This window comes from Cynocephalus volans, chromosome 15 (assembly GCF_027409185.1).
Source record: "Cynocephalus volans isolate mCynVol1 chromosome 15, mCynVol1.pri, whole genome shotgun sequence".
In the NCBI taxonomy this organism is placed as follows: domain Eukaryota; kingdom Metazoa; phylum Chordata; class Mammalia; order Dermoptera; family Cynocephalidae; genus Cynocephalus; species Cynocephalus volans.
This window is the reverse complement of record NC_084474.1, coordinates 34,999,773-35,010,174: the sequence shown is the minus strand read 5'-3', so window position 1 is coordinate 35,010,174 and position 10,402 is coordinate 34,999,773. Positions and strand designations below refer to the sequence as shown.

The 10,402-nt window shown below is 34.9% G+C and overlaps 1 pseudogene; it reads left to right on the top strand.

Moving 5' to 3' along the window:
- The first annotated feature begins 235 nt into the window (after positions 1-235).
- Positions 236-5,956, top strand: LOC134363656 (NEDD4-binding protein 2-like; annotated as a pseudogene).
- The last annotated feature ends 4,446 nt before the right edge of the window (positions 5,957-10,402 follow it).

Genomic DNA, 10,402 nt, shown 5'->3' with positions numbered 1-10,402 from the left:
AAGACCAAAAAAAAAAAAAAAAAAAAAAAAGCTATTTAAGGGGATCTTGGCAGAGTACCCAAATTGTCTAGTTTGGTCTAGCCTTGCACTTCTCAGATTCACTCCTATTATACATTAAGTTCACTCCACCCTGTAACAGATTCTTCAAAAATGGTGGCAGATCACAATTTCTACAGAAAAAACGTAGAAAAAAATTCATATCTGAAACAGAAGATGCAACTGGAATTTCCACATGATGAAGTTAAAAATAATGCAGTCCTTTTCAAAGACGCATCACCTTCTGTACAGGCTAATAGGAGGAGATCAGTGTGGATGTGAGCATCACTGCCCTGCATCTCTGAGGTCTTTCACATGGGGCACTGACTTCTGCAGTTCCCCAGAAGAGGACAGTGTTGCTTTTGGTTCAATATCTTACCTGTGAAACCCAGCAAAGAGGGAAGGTTCCAGCAGCTTCCACGTATCTTTCCTACCATAATAACCCTCACTTCCTGGGTCAGAGAGCCAATGCAAGGATTCTGCCACGTATGTCCATCTCAATTGCACATTCAGAAACTGGAGACAAAACCACAGAATGGTCTATGAACTTACTGGGCAGTGGGTGATTCAAACTTGTACATAACTCCATTTATTATCTGACTTTTATAAATGCCACATTAGTATTTTAGGTCCCTAAGAATTTGTGTCAATCCCCCAAAGTTTATATATTTCATTTTCTTTAGTGCACAATTACCCTAGCAATTGACCTCAAGTCTCTCTTAACAAGACTGAAGAAAGATAAATAGTAGATGCCTATGGCAGTGTCACCAGGGACCCAAAACACTCCATCAGCCAAGAGAATTAGGTCTGTGAACTGACTTAGGTTTAGAAGTAGGGGACAGGATGTGATTCTTTACTATGGTGATGGAAATCATGGATTTGGCCTGAACTTGAAATTTTTCTTGTTATGTAAGTTAAGTGGTAAATTTTTAGTAGGCTGAACATTTAATTTATTTTTAGTAACATGAGGTTGATTAGCCCCTGGTAAAGAAAAATCAGTTAAACATTGCATTATCTTCCTGGGAAGCCCAACTCGGTGATGGCCTTTCCCAACATTATATCTGGTGTTTGTATTAGTCAGGGCTCTCCAGAGACACAGAAGCAATAAGATATGTATATGTGTGTGTGTGTGTGTGTATGTGTGTGTGTGTGTGTGTGTGTGTGTGTGTATAAATATATGAGAGGGGACTTTTTAAGGCAATTGGCTCATACAATTGTAAAGGCTGAGGAGTCCCATGTAAGACCATCTGCAAATTGGATGCTGGTAGCGTAGCTCAATCCAAGACAGAAGGCCCCAGACTCAGGGAGACAGATGGTGCTGTTGGTGTAAGTCTTGGAATGCAAAAGCTGAAGAGCTGAGTTCTAATGTCCATGGACCTCCTTCATGGAAACCATGACTTTGTAGCTCCCATTGTACCCACAGCTGCAAACTGGAGACTCATCAACTTTACGTTTCCAGTCTTGGTTATTTCTCACACTTCCTTAGCAAAGATATGAAGAAATAAATAAGGAACAAGTTCATATCAAGTACGAGAAATTCCAGTTTCTCTGGCTGTAAGAAAGAAGACACCATCTTAAGTAGGACTAGATCTTTTCAGAGGGCTTTCTGGATCAGGAGAATCCATTTTTGACAATAACTTTGCAAGAGGATAATCCAAATGGAGGCATTCTTAGCAGTGATGATTATTTTCACATAAATGGAGAGTACTGGTTTTTTGTAACATACTTAGGAGAAGCAGATGAATGGAAAGAGAACTGCAAATGAAGCATTGAGAAGGTGGTGTCTCCTCTTATAATAAATAACACAAACCTACAGGCATGGGAAAAGAAGCCATATGTTGCTTTCTCTCAAAAACATAAATCTGAAGTCCTTTCTTTGGTAGAAGTTCAAACCAAAGAAATTTGCAAGACCTAATATTCATAGAGAAAAAATAATAATAATAATAAAAATAATTACAATAATGTTGGAACACTATCAATGTTTTGTTTCAGTACTAATGATCATGAGTTCTTCAGTGCCAGAGAAAATTGAACGTATTGAGTTATGTTTATATTCTTGTGTGTACAGAAATACTAGTCCAAGAGACAATGAAGATGTTAACTTTAAAAAAAAGAAAATGTTTTATCCTCATCTTTGAAGCACCTAGAGTTAATTGAAGAGAAGAATCTTGAAGTAATCAAAGAAACTATGTTACCTAAGAATGTTACATATCTCCCTAATGCACATTTAAACAAAGGAAGAAAAGAAGTGATATGAATCAAAACACAGAGTGCTTTTGTTCAGGAAAAAACTCCTGATGTGTATTTTTCTGACTCTGAAAGCAAATACGAGCAACAGACAAAAGTGAAAAAGAAGAGCAAGTAGAAATGGCATCTGAAAAAGAGTGTGGCTCAACCAATGCAGATAGTTCTGTAGAGAGAGTATCACCGAGTATTTGCTATGGTGAAAACAATCAAGAAGACTGATGTTGCAATACAGTATCATTTCAAAATGAAAAATCTTCAACTGGTGAAATATTGGAAGAAAGAGCAGCAATAAAGAAAAAAAGTCATTGGGAAACAAAAAGCTAATCAACTTTGGAAAAGTTCTCAAGACATGAGCCATCAAAGTTTGTTGATGATTGACCAGTTAATCAGACTATTGGTCAAAGGACGAAAAGGAACCAAAAAAATTGAAAAAGCATCGTCTATACAAAGTAACAAAAAGTATAATAACCCTCAGTCACCCAAAGTATTAGATAATAGTGTGTATGTGAATATAGGTTGTATCTGGCAATGAGGATCATCACATGAAAGTGTAGAGGATTGCAAGAAGTCACAGTGTGTTGATGCTTCAGAGTCCCTCAAGGAATAGCTGTAAATATGATACTTAAAAGAATATTGAAAAAAACTCATTCAACATTCTTAGCGACTGGTCCTCATCTGATTCTTTAGCTTAGAAAGAACACAGATGAAGAGTGCCAAAGGCTGGCGTAAATGGACTCAACCTAGAATTTGGAACTAATGACAATGAATGCTTTGGATTTGAGTGTCGCCCTGAAAACCTGACCCCTACTGTGACAGTGTTAAGAGGGTGGGAAATCCTATTATGGTAATTGAAAGGTGGGGCCTTGAAGAGGTGATTAGATTGCAGGACCATGCCATAGAGAATGGATTAAAAATGGTGGTCATGGACATGGTTTGGAGGACTTTAAAAGGAGAGCGTATGAGGAGTTCTCACTCTCTGTGATCCACCATCTTCTGCCATGTGAGACCCCTGGGTCACTGTTGCCACCACTAAGACCCTTACCAGATGTGTTCCCTGGACTTGGGACTTACCAGTCTCCAAAACTGTAAGCAATCAATTTTGTTTTCTTTATAAATCCCCCAGTTCTAGGTTTCTTGGTATAAGCAACAGAAATGGACTAATACAGTGAATGAAATATCTTTGTAAACAGCACAGGAGGTCTGTTGAGGCACAAGCCCAAAGAAATTAAAAACTTTGGGTAGCTCCACTCTAGGAAGTTCCGAAATGCTACCCAGTGAAATGATACATGAAAATCGAACTTTTTAAAATAAAGATTCATAGGGAACAAACATTGCCTCTTAGTTTTAATAATAGTGTACCAAATATCCGTGGAGTAATAGGACCACAAAACTTTAGAATTTCCAGAGAGAATGCCTGAAAGAGTCCCTGGAATAGAATAAGGTGAGGGTACCCAGACTGAACCACAAGATGTTGTTATCTTATTGAAATAGAAAAGAATAAAATTAGTGCTTCAGATTCTATCAAAGTAGTAACAGGAAGATTAGGTGGATTCAAGCCAAAAGCTTTCAACATTGGCACAAATTCAGAAGTTCAAGAAACAATCCCATAGAGGGTGATGTATGATAAAAGCACGTGTGTTGAAGAAACATGCTTAACATTTTTTGTAAACTCTTTGGATCCTTTTCATTAGAAGCTCCAAAAAACTTATACGACAGCTATATTAAAGATACCGTTTGGGCCACAACCCTTTACTGGATTGAAACTAAGTGAGAACACTGAATTTGAGAATTTCCAGAAATCATATGATGAATCACAAATTGCACCATTTTATCTGGAATTGAATTTAAAAGAAATTATTAGCCAAAGAACATTAGAGGACTCTAATTTTTCTGTTTAGTCATGGAATTGTATCAGTAACACATGCACGGTCTGCCTATAATGCAGAAAAGGGAACCTCAGAGCAGGCAGAAATAAGAGTTATAACTCCTGAAAACTTGGATTAATAGCAAGAATATTTCCTAATGCTGCTATAGATCTACATAATAATAATAAAGCACTTTCTAACAATTAGGTAGAAATTTCAGGTTTATATAGCATTAAGCAGTCTTTTCCTGATATTCTAAAAGCTACTACCCCTAAAGATGTGAATGAAATAGAGAAGAATGTAGTAACCACAGGGACCTGACAAAATATACATTTAAATTTTTTTCTAGTGTTTTAAACTCTGTATTGAGCCCTTCAAATCTTGAATTAAATGAGGAAATTTATTTAACTGACTCTTTTGAAATAAAGAAAAATGAAAATCTTTCAAAAGATTATGTGAAATTTCCAAACATAGAAGAATTTATGAATGAAGATGAACGGGAAATGGAGAAAGTTCTGATGGCAGGGAGTAGTTTGTCAGCTGGAGTTAGTGAAGGAGATAAAACTGGCATATTGAATCCCATGCCAGTAATGACCAAATATCTGACCATAGACTCTCTGGAATCAGCATTACCCACTGAACTGGCTTTTCAACTCAAAGAATTACTTAGCCCTGTTTGGTATTGAGTCAGGTGTCTAACAGTTGAGAGTTGTGTGGTTCATATAGATTTGAATCTGTCTGAAGTGATTCATGAGAAATGGAAAGATTCCATAACGGAGTGACAAAGACAAGAAGAGGTATCTGATGGCAAGTTTATGCAATGTTCTCCCAGGTTAGACATATTGGTTTTGATGATCCTGAACAAAAATCATCTCAGAGAATAGGCAAAAAATGAGCAAAGACTAGTAGCAATTGCAATGTTATCCTTATTGAATCATTTGAATATTCGAACTAAAAAATTGTCACTCAGAGAACTAATGTCAGAAGAAATTGCCTTACAGGAAAAACATGATTTGAAACTTTTTTGAAAAACGTTCTGCCACTAAACTAAAGGAAAAGCAGCTCTTTAAGATATTTCCTGCTACTAACCAAAAGTTTCTGGCAGACTTTTTCAAGGACAACAAATATTCATTAGAACACACGGTGCAACTTCTAAACAGTGTTTTTGAAGGAGGCCATGTAAAAACAGTTGCAGCACAAGACTTTATTCACCAAAATGAGAATGCCACTTCTCATACTGCCTGGAATTCTAAAGAAAAAGGAAAAAAAAAATCTAAAGAGACTGAAGATAATAACAAGTGAAAGATCTTTCTAGGATTTTGAGAACCCAGAGTGTGATGACCACAGGGCAGAGGCTTTTCTGTGCCAACAGAAGAGGGCGGAATGCTACAGCAAGGTAAAATAAGCTTATCAGAGGGTGGAAAAAAGTCACCACCTTTTATACCCAGCAAGGTAGTCTTCGTGAGCAGAAGATGAAAGTAGTCGATCACCTTGCTGCTGCTGTGGAGCTCTTTGAGAAAGTCAATGGCTCCTTGCTGCCACAGAATGTTTTAGACCTCCAGGGGCTGCATGTAGATGAAGCTATGGAATATATAATGACAATTTTAAAACAGAAAACTGAAGAATTTAAGCAGGATAGTGGTAAGCCCTGTCTTTCTGTGATTATGGGGAGAGGAAACCATAGCCAGGGAGGAGTTTCTGGCATCAAACCAGCTGTTATTAAATACTTCATAAGCTATAGCTCCAGTTTCTCTGAAATTAAATCAGGGTGCTTGAAAGACATGCTAAAGTCAAATAAACATTCTTGACTTAGAAGTATGAAGGTTCGTAGGTTAAAATTGTTGTATTTGCAGTAATTCAGTCAATTCTACTCTAAACATATGTTTTGTTAGAAATAATGTTACAAAACAGAAAAAATTTATCTTTTTCAAAATTCAAGAGAAGTTTAATTTTTTTACTGAATCAAATGCCAAATATGTTACCTGTTAAAAATACTAAAGAGATTTTTTATTGATTATATAATGTCTAAGAAAATTTTTAGTTACAGTTTTAAAGTTTGAAGTGCTCTGATTCTTTTCCAGAGAGAATTTGTTACCTTTGTATTAATTGTTCTTTGGCATTTAGTAAAGTCTTAAAGGCTTCTAAGAGGGGTATTTAAAGTGCTTTCAGACCCCGTTCATGCCCTTTGAAGGCTTATATTAAAAGAAAGCAGGAGTAGTAATAAAGAAAGGAGATCTAACAAGAACACATGAATCCTTTTTGCTTTCAAAACTAAACAATAAATCACCTTATTTTGCCATATCCTACAGGAGGTAGATATGCTGTTATACTTTCCTCTACTTTGTACTCACATATGATCTTGATCTCTTATCTTTTTTTTTGTCTTCTGTGTATGTGCATTTTCTGGGAGGAAGGTTGGGTCTGAGGTAATCCTGCAGTGCTCTACCTTCCATAGGCAGAAAAGTTTTCAGAGATGGAGAAATGGTTAGATATCTACCAAGTGTTGCTGCCTTTTAGAACTGCTTCTAGAACTAAGTGGCATTTCAGACAGTACTAAACAGCTATGTTTTATATTTGAGACATGAAATTTATAACCTACAATAGGCCAAAATCCTATTAATTTAAAACAAATTTAAAAAACATTTTTGATATAATCATATAGGAATCCTTGCAAATTAAGAGATTTTTACCTTTATTTTGAAAAAGAGCCAACGTTCTGAACGAAAACATTCATTGACTTCGGTTGTATGTTTAGATAATAAGCCCTGTCAGCATGTAAATTATAATTTTTTTTTACACAGGTTTAATGTGGCAAAGTGTAATTTTCCAGTATGAGACAATGGTTTAAATAAATTTGACTTCACATATGGAGAATATTTTCAGTATACATGATTTTAGCAAACTATTGTGTCGCTTTTTGTTAAACTTAAAAAAACATTTGAGGTTGGCTGGTTAGGTCAACTGGTTAGAGCATGGCCTTGTAACACCAAGGTCAAGGGTTCAGATCCCCATATCTGTCAGCCACCAAGACAAACAAACAAACAAAAACACTTCAGCAAAAAAAGGGATCAGGAATTATAGGATTAAGTGGTTAAGAATCCTGAAATACAGAATTGTTTCCCAAAAGAGCGAACATTTTCATGAAAATAAAACTCAGAAACATGTTTTTATATGTCATGAATGCCTGCTTTTAAAAGAAGAGATTTATCATTGAATTTTATTTCCACAGTAATAAGAGTAAATGTTTATTATTTAGAAATGGTTAGTGGCTGGTTTTGAAGAATTATTCACAATCTTATGTCTGCAATAAATTGTTAAAAAATGCCAACAATTTAGCATATGTTTGTAATGTCTAGAAGATTTGTATACATTAAAAAATAAAGCAATTTCTCTCAACAACTTTAATAAAAAGAAATTTGCTATAGATTTTTATCATGCATAGATTCATTTTTCTACAGCTTTTTAAAGATCTCTTTACCTCTGGTGATCTATTTGAAAACTGTGATGCATTTAGGTATTGATTTCATCTTCATTTTATCTGCTTAAAATTCATTTAAGCTTGTTGAATACAAGGATTCATGCATTTAATCAATTATGAAAAATCTTAGGCTTTATCTCTCTAAATAGATCCTCTTTCATTGTCTCAATTCCCTTCTTCTGAAAGTCTTATTAGATGTACTTTTGGTTATATTTTTCATTACAAATTTTTGTTTCTTTGTAAAATATTTGTTCTTTTTATTGTATGTTTCTTCCTTATATTTTCTATGCTGTCATTGTAATCAGTCACTGTGGGTAATTTCTTTGTGTTGTTTGTTTTGTCCTTTCTTTCTGCTTCATTTTACTTGTCTTTGCTATGCAAGTTATATTTGGTTTGCTTTTGGATCAATTCAAGTTCATTTCTCAGCTCGTGGTTTGCTAAACCACACGAGTAGTGGAAATTTGAACTCCAAACCAGTGTGGTTACACATTCTCAGTGGAAACTTTTTGTCTGTTGTTTGCCCACTGAAAGTACCAGCCAAAGCAAATAAGCTTGTTTGCCTTCTACCTCTATTTACAAAAGGTTTTCTTTGCTGTTGTTTGTTTTGTTTTATTTTTTTTTTCCATCTACTTTTACTAACATTTTAGTAAATATTTGATTTTGATTTTCAGCTTTTTTCAGGAGTCTCATTTTCAACCTCCTTTCCTTTGTGTAGGTTCCAGGCCTGCTTTCCTGGGAAAGCTTCCTTTTTTTCTGGAACTATTCCACAGAAGAGTTACAGATTTCAGTTTTATTTCCCAATCAGTTTTCTAACTCTTTGACTTTTTTCCCCCCCAAGGATTCCACTATATTATAGTGAACACATTAAAAATAATTTGTTATATTTTATCCACATGAAATGTGCATTGTAGTGAGGTTTTTCAGGACATATATTATGCATTAAATAGAAACTCAGAAGTTTCAATTTTAATTTCATCTTTGATTTAAGAGTTCCTTAGTGGATAATTTTTAATTTGCATGTATTTGTAAGTGTCGTTGTTTAATTTTGGATTTTATTGAAGTGTTATTCTAAAATATGACCCATATTCCCCAGCTGAGGAATTTACTGGGATTATGTGGCCTATTGTAGCATCAATTTGATTAATGTGTTAAGGAAATGAAAAAGATAAAATATTTTTAAGGAAGAAATGTCAATTCTCATTCTAATAATTAAATCTATTAATTAGAGTATTCTGTGTTCATATTTATTTTATATCTAATCCCCTGTAAAAAGTTGAAAGTGGTGATAACATGCCCTGAAATGATTGCATTGTTTTGTTTCCTTCTCATTTTCTCTAGCAGTTTCTGCTCTGCATGTGTCAATACCACCTTATTTGCTCTTTAGATTTTGGTTCTATTATGTCTTCAGTGTGTATAGTAACTTTCATCTTTCTTCCATTACTGGTTTCATTTCAGAGTTCTGCTTCAATGGGTATTGATAGTCCCACTCTTTTTCTTAGGTGTTGTTTGCTTCATATATCTTTACCCATTCTTTTATTGTTTCCTTTTTTGCTATTTTTTGGGGGGGCGGCAACTTTTGTGTAGAGTACATATTTAGATATTTTGAAGCAGCCACATTTTAATTATGTTTTAATAGTGACTTTAACCTTTTTAAATTTATGACTGTACATAAAATATTACTCATATGAACATCACTGTGTTTCATGCTCTGTTTATTTTGTGCTTCCTGTTTCCTTTTATTTGTATTTCTCTATATTGGTATTTTGTTTGCTTAATTTCTACAGTGATTCAGAAGCCACACTGTCTTTATGTTTCTTATCATTACCTAAAAATTAATATTTTAAAAATATAATGTAACATTCATATTTAAAATTTTCTGTATCGGTGCAGAAGTGTTACCTGTTGAATTCCTCCTATGCAGCATGAAAAGCAGAGTTTTCTTTACTTCCTGTCCTCCGGCTGCAAGCCCCACACCACTTGTTAGCTTTAAAATAATCTGGATTCTTGGGTCCAATTTGGTATTAATACATGCTACATATCTTCCCTTTAAAGAATTACTTTTTATAGTTATGTGAATTTTTACAATCATTAGGTGAATAAAACAGTGTTCAAATAATTTCAGTGTTGATGGTCTGTTGTTTTGTATCATAACTTCCTCATTTTTGTGATCTCTATTTTAATTAATCTCTTATTTGACTGGTGATTTTTTTTTTTTCTAGAAGTGGATGTGGGCAGTGTATTTTCTGAGAATTTGCGTATGAGAGAACTTTCTGTTGCCAAAGTACATGACCAATAATTTGTCTGAAAATAGGGCTTTTCAGTGGTAATATTTTCATCAAAAAACTATTCTAGTTTTCCTCTAGGCATTTAGTAATGGAGGGGCAAATCTGATGTCAACATTTAAATAATTTTTATTATTAAAAAATACATATCAAATCAGAGATTCGGTTTCCCTTGGGGGAAATAGTGAGGGTGTCAGAACCCTGCATAATTCAAGCAGGGCCTTTGCCTTTCTTCCATTTCTTCCATGTTATCTTCTCCTGCAAAAGAAGCAAGACTTTTCAGACCACAGGTTACCATTTGCCTAACTGCCCACACCAGAGAGAAGGCATGGTCCCCTGGGACCCACCTGTGTCAGGAGCTTTCTTCCCTGCTGTCAAGTCTCTGCTTGGCTTGTACTGTCGGTGCCAGAAACAAATCCTGCAGCCCTCTCATTCTACTGGTGGAGCCCAAAACAGTATGTTCAAAAAAGAGAAAAGCCATCTAAGTGCTGTGC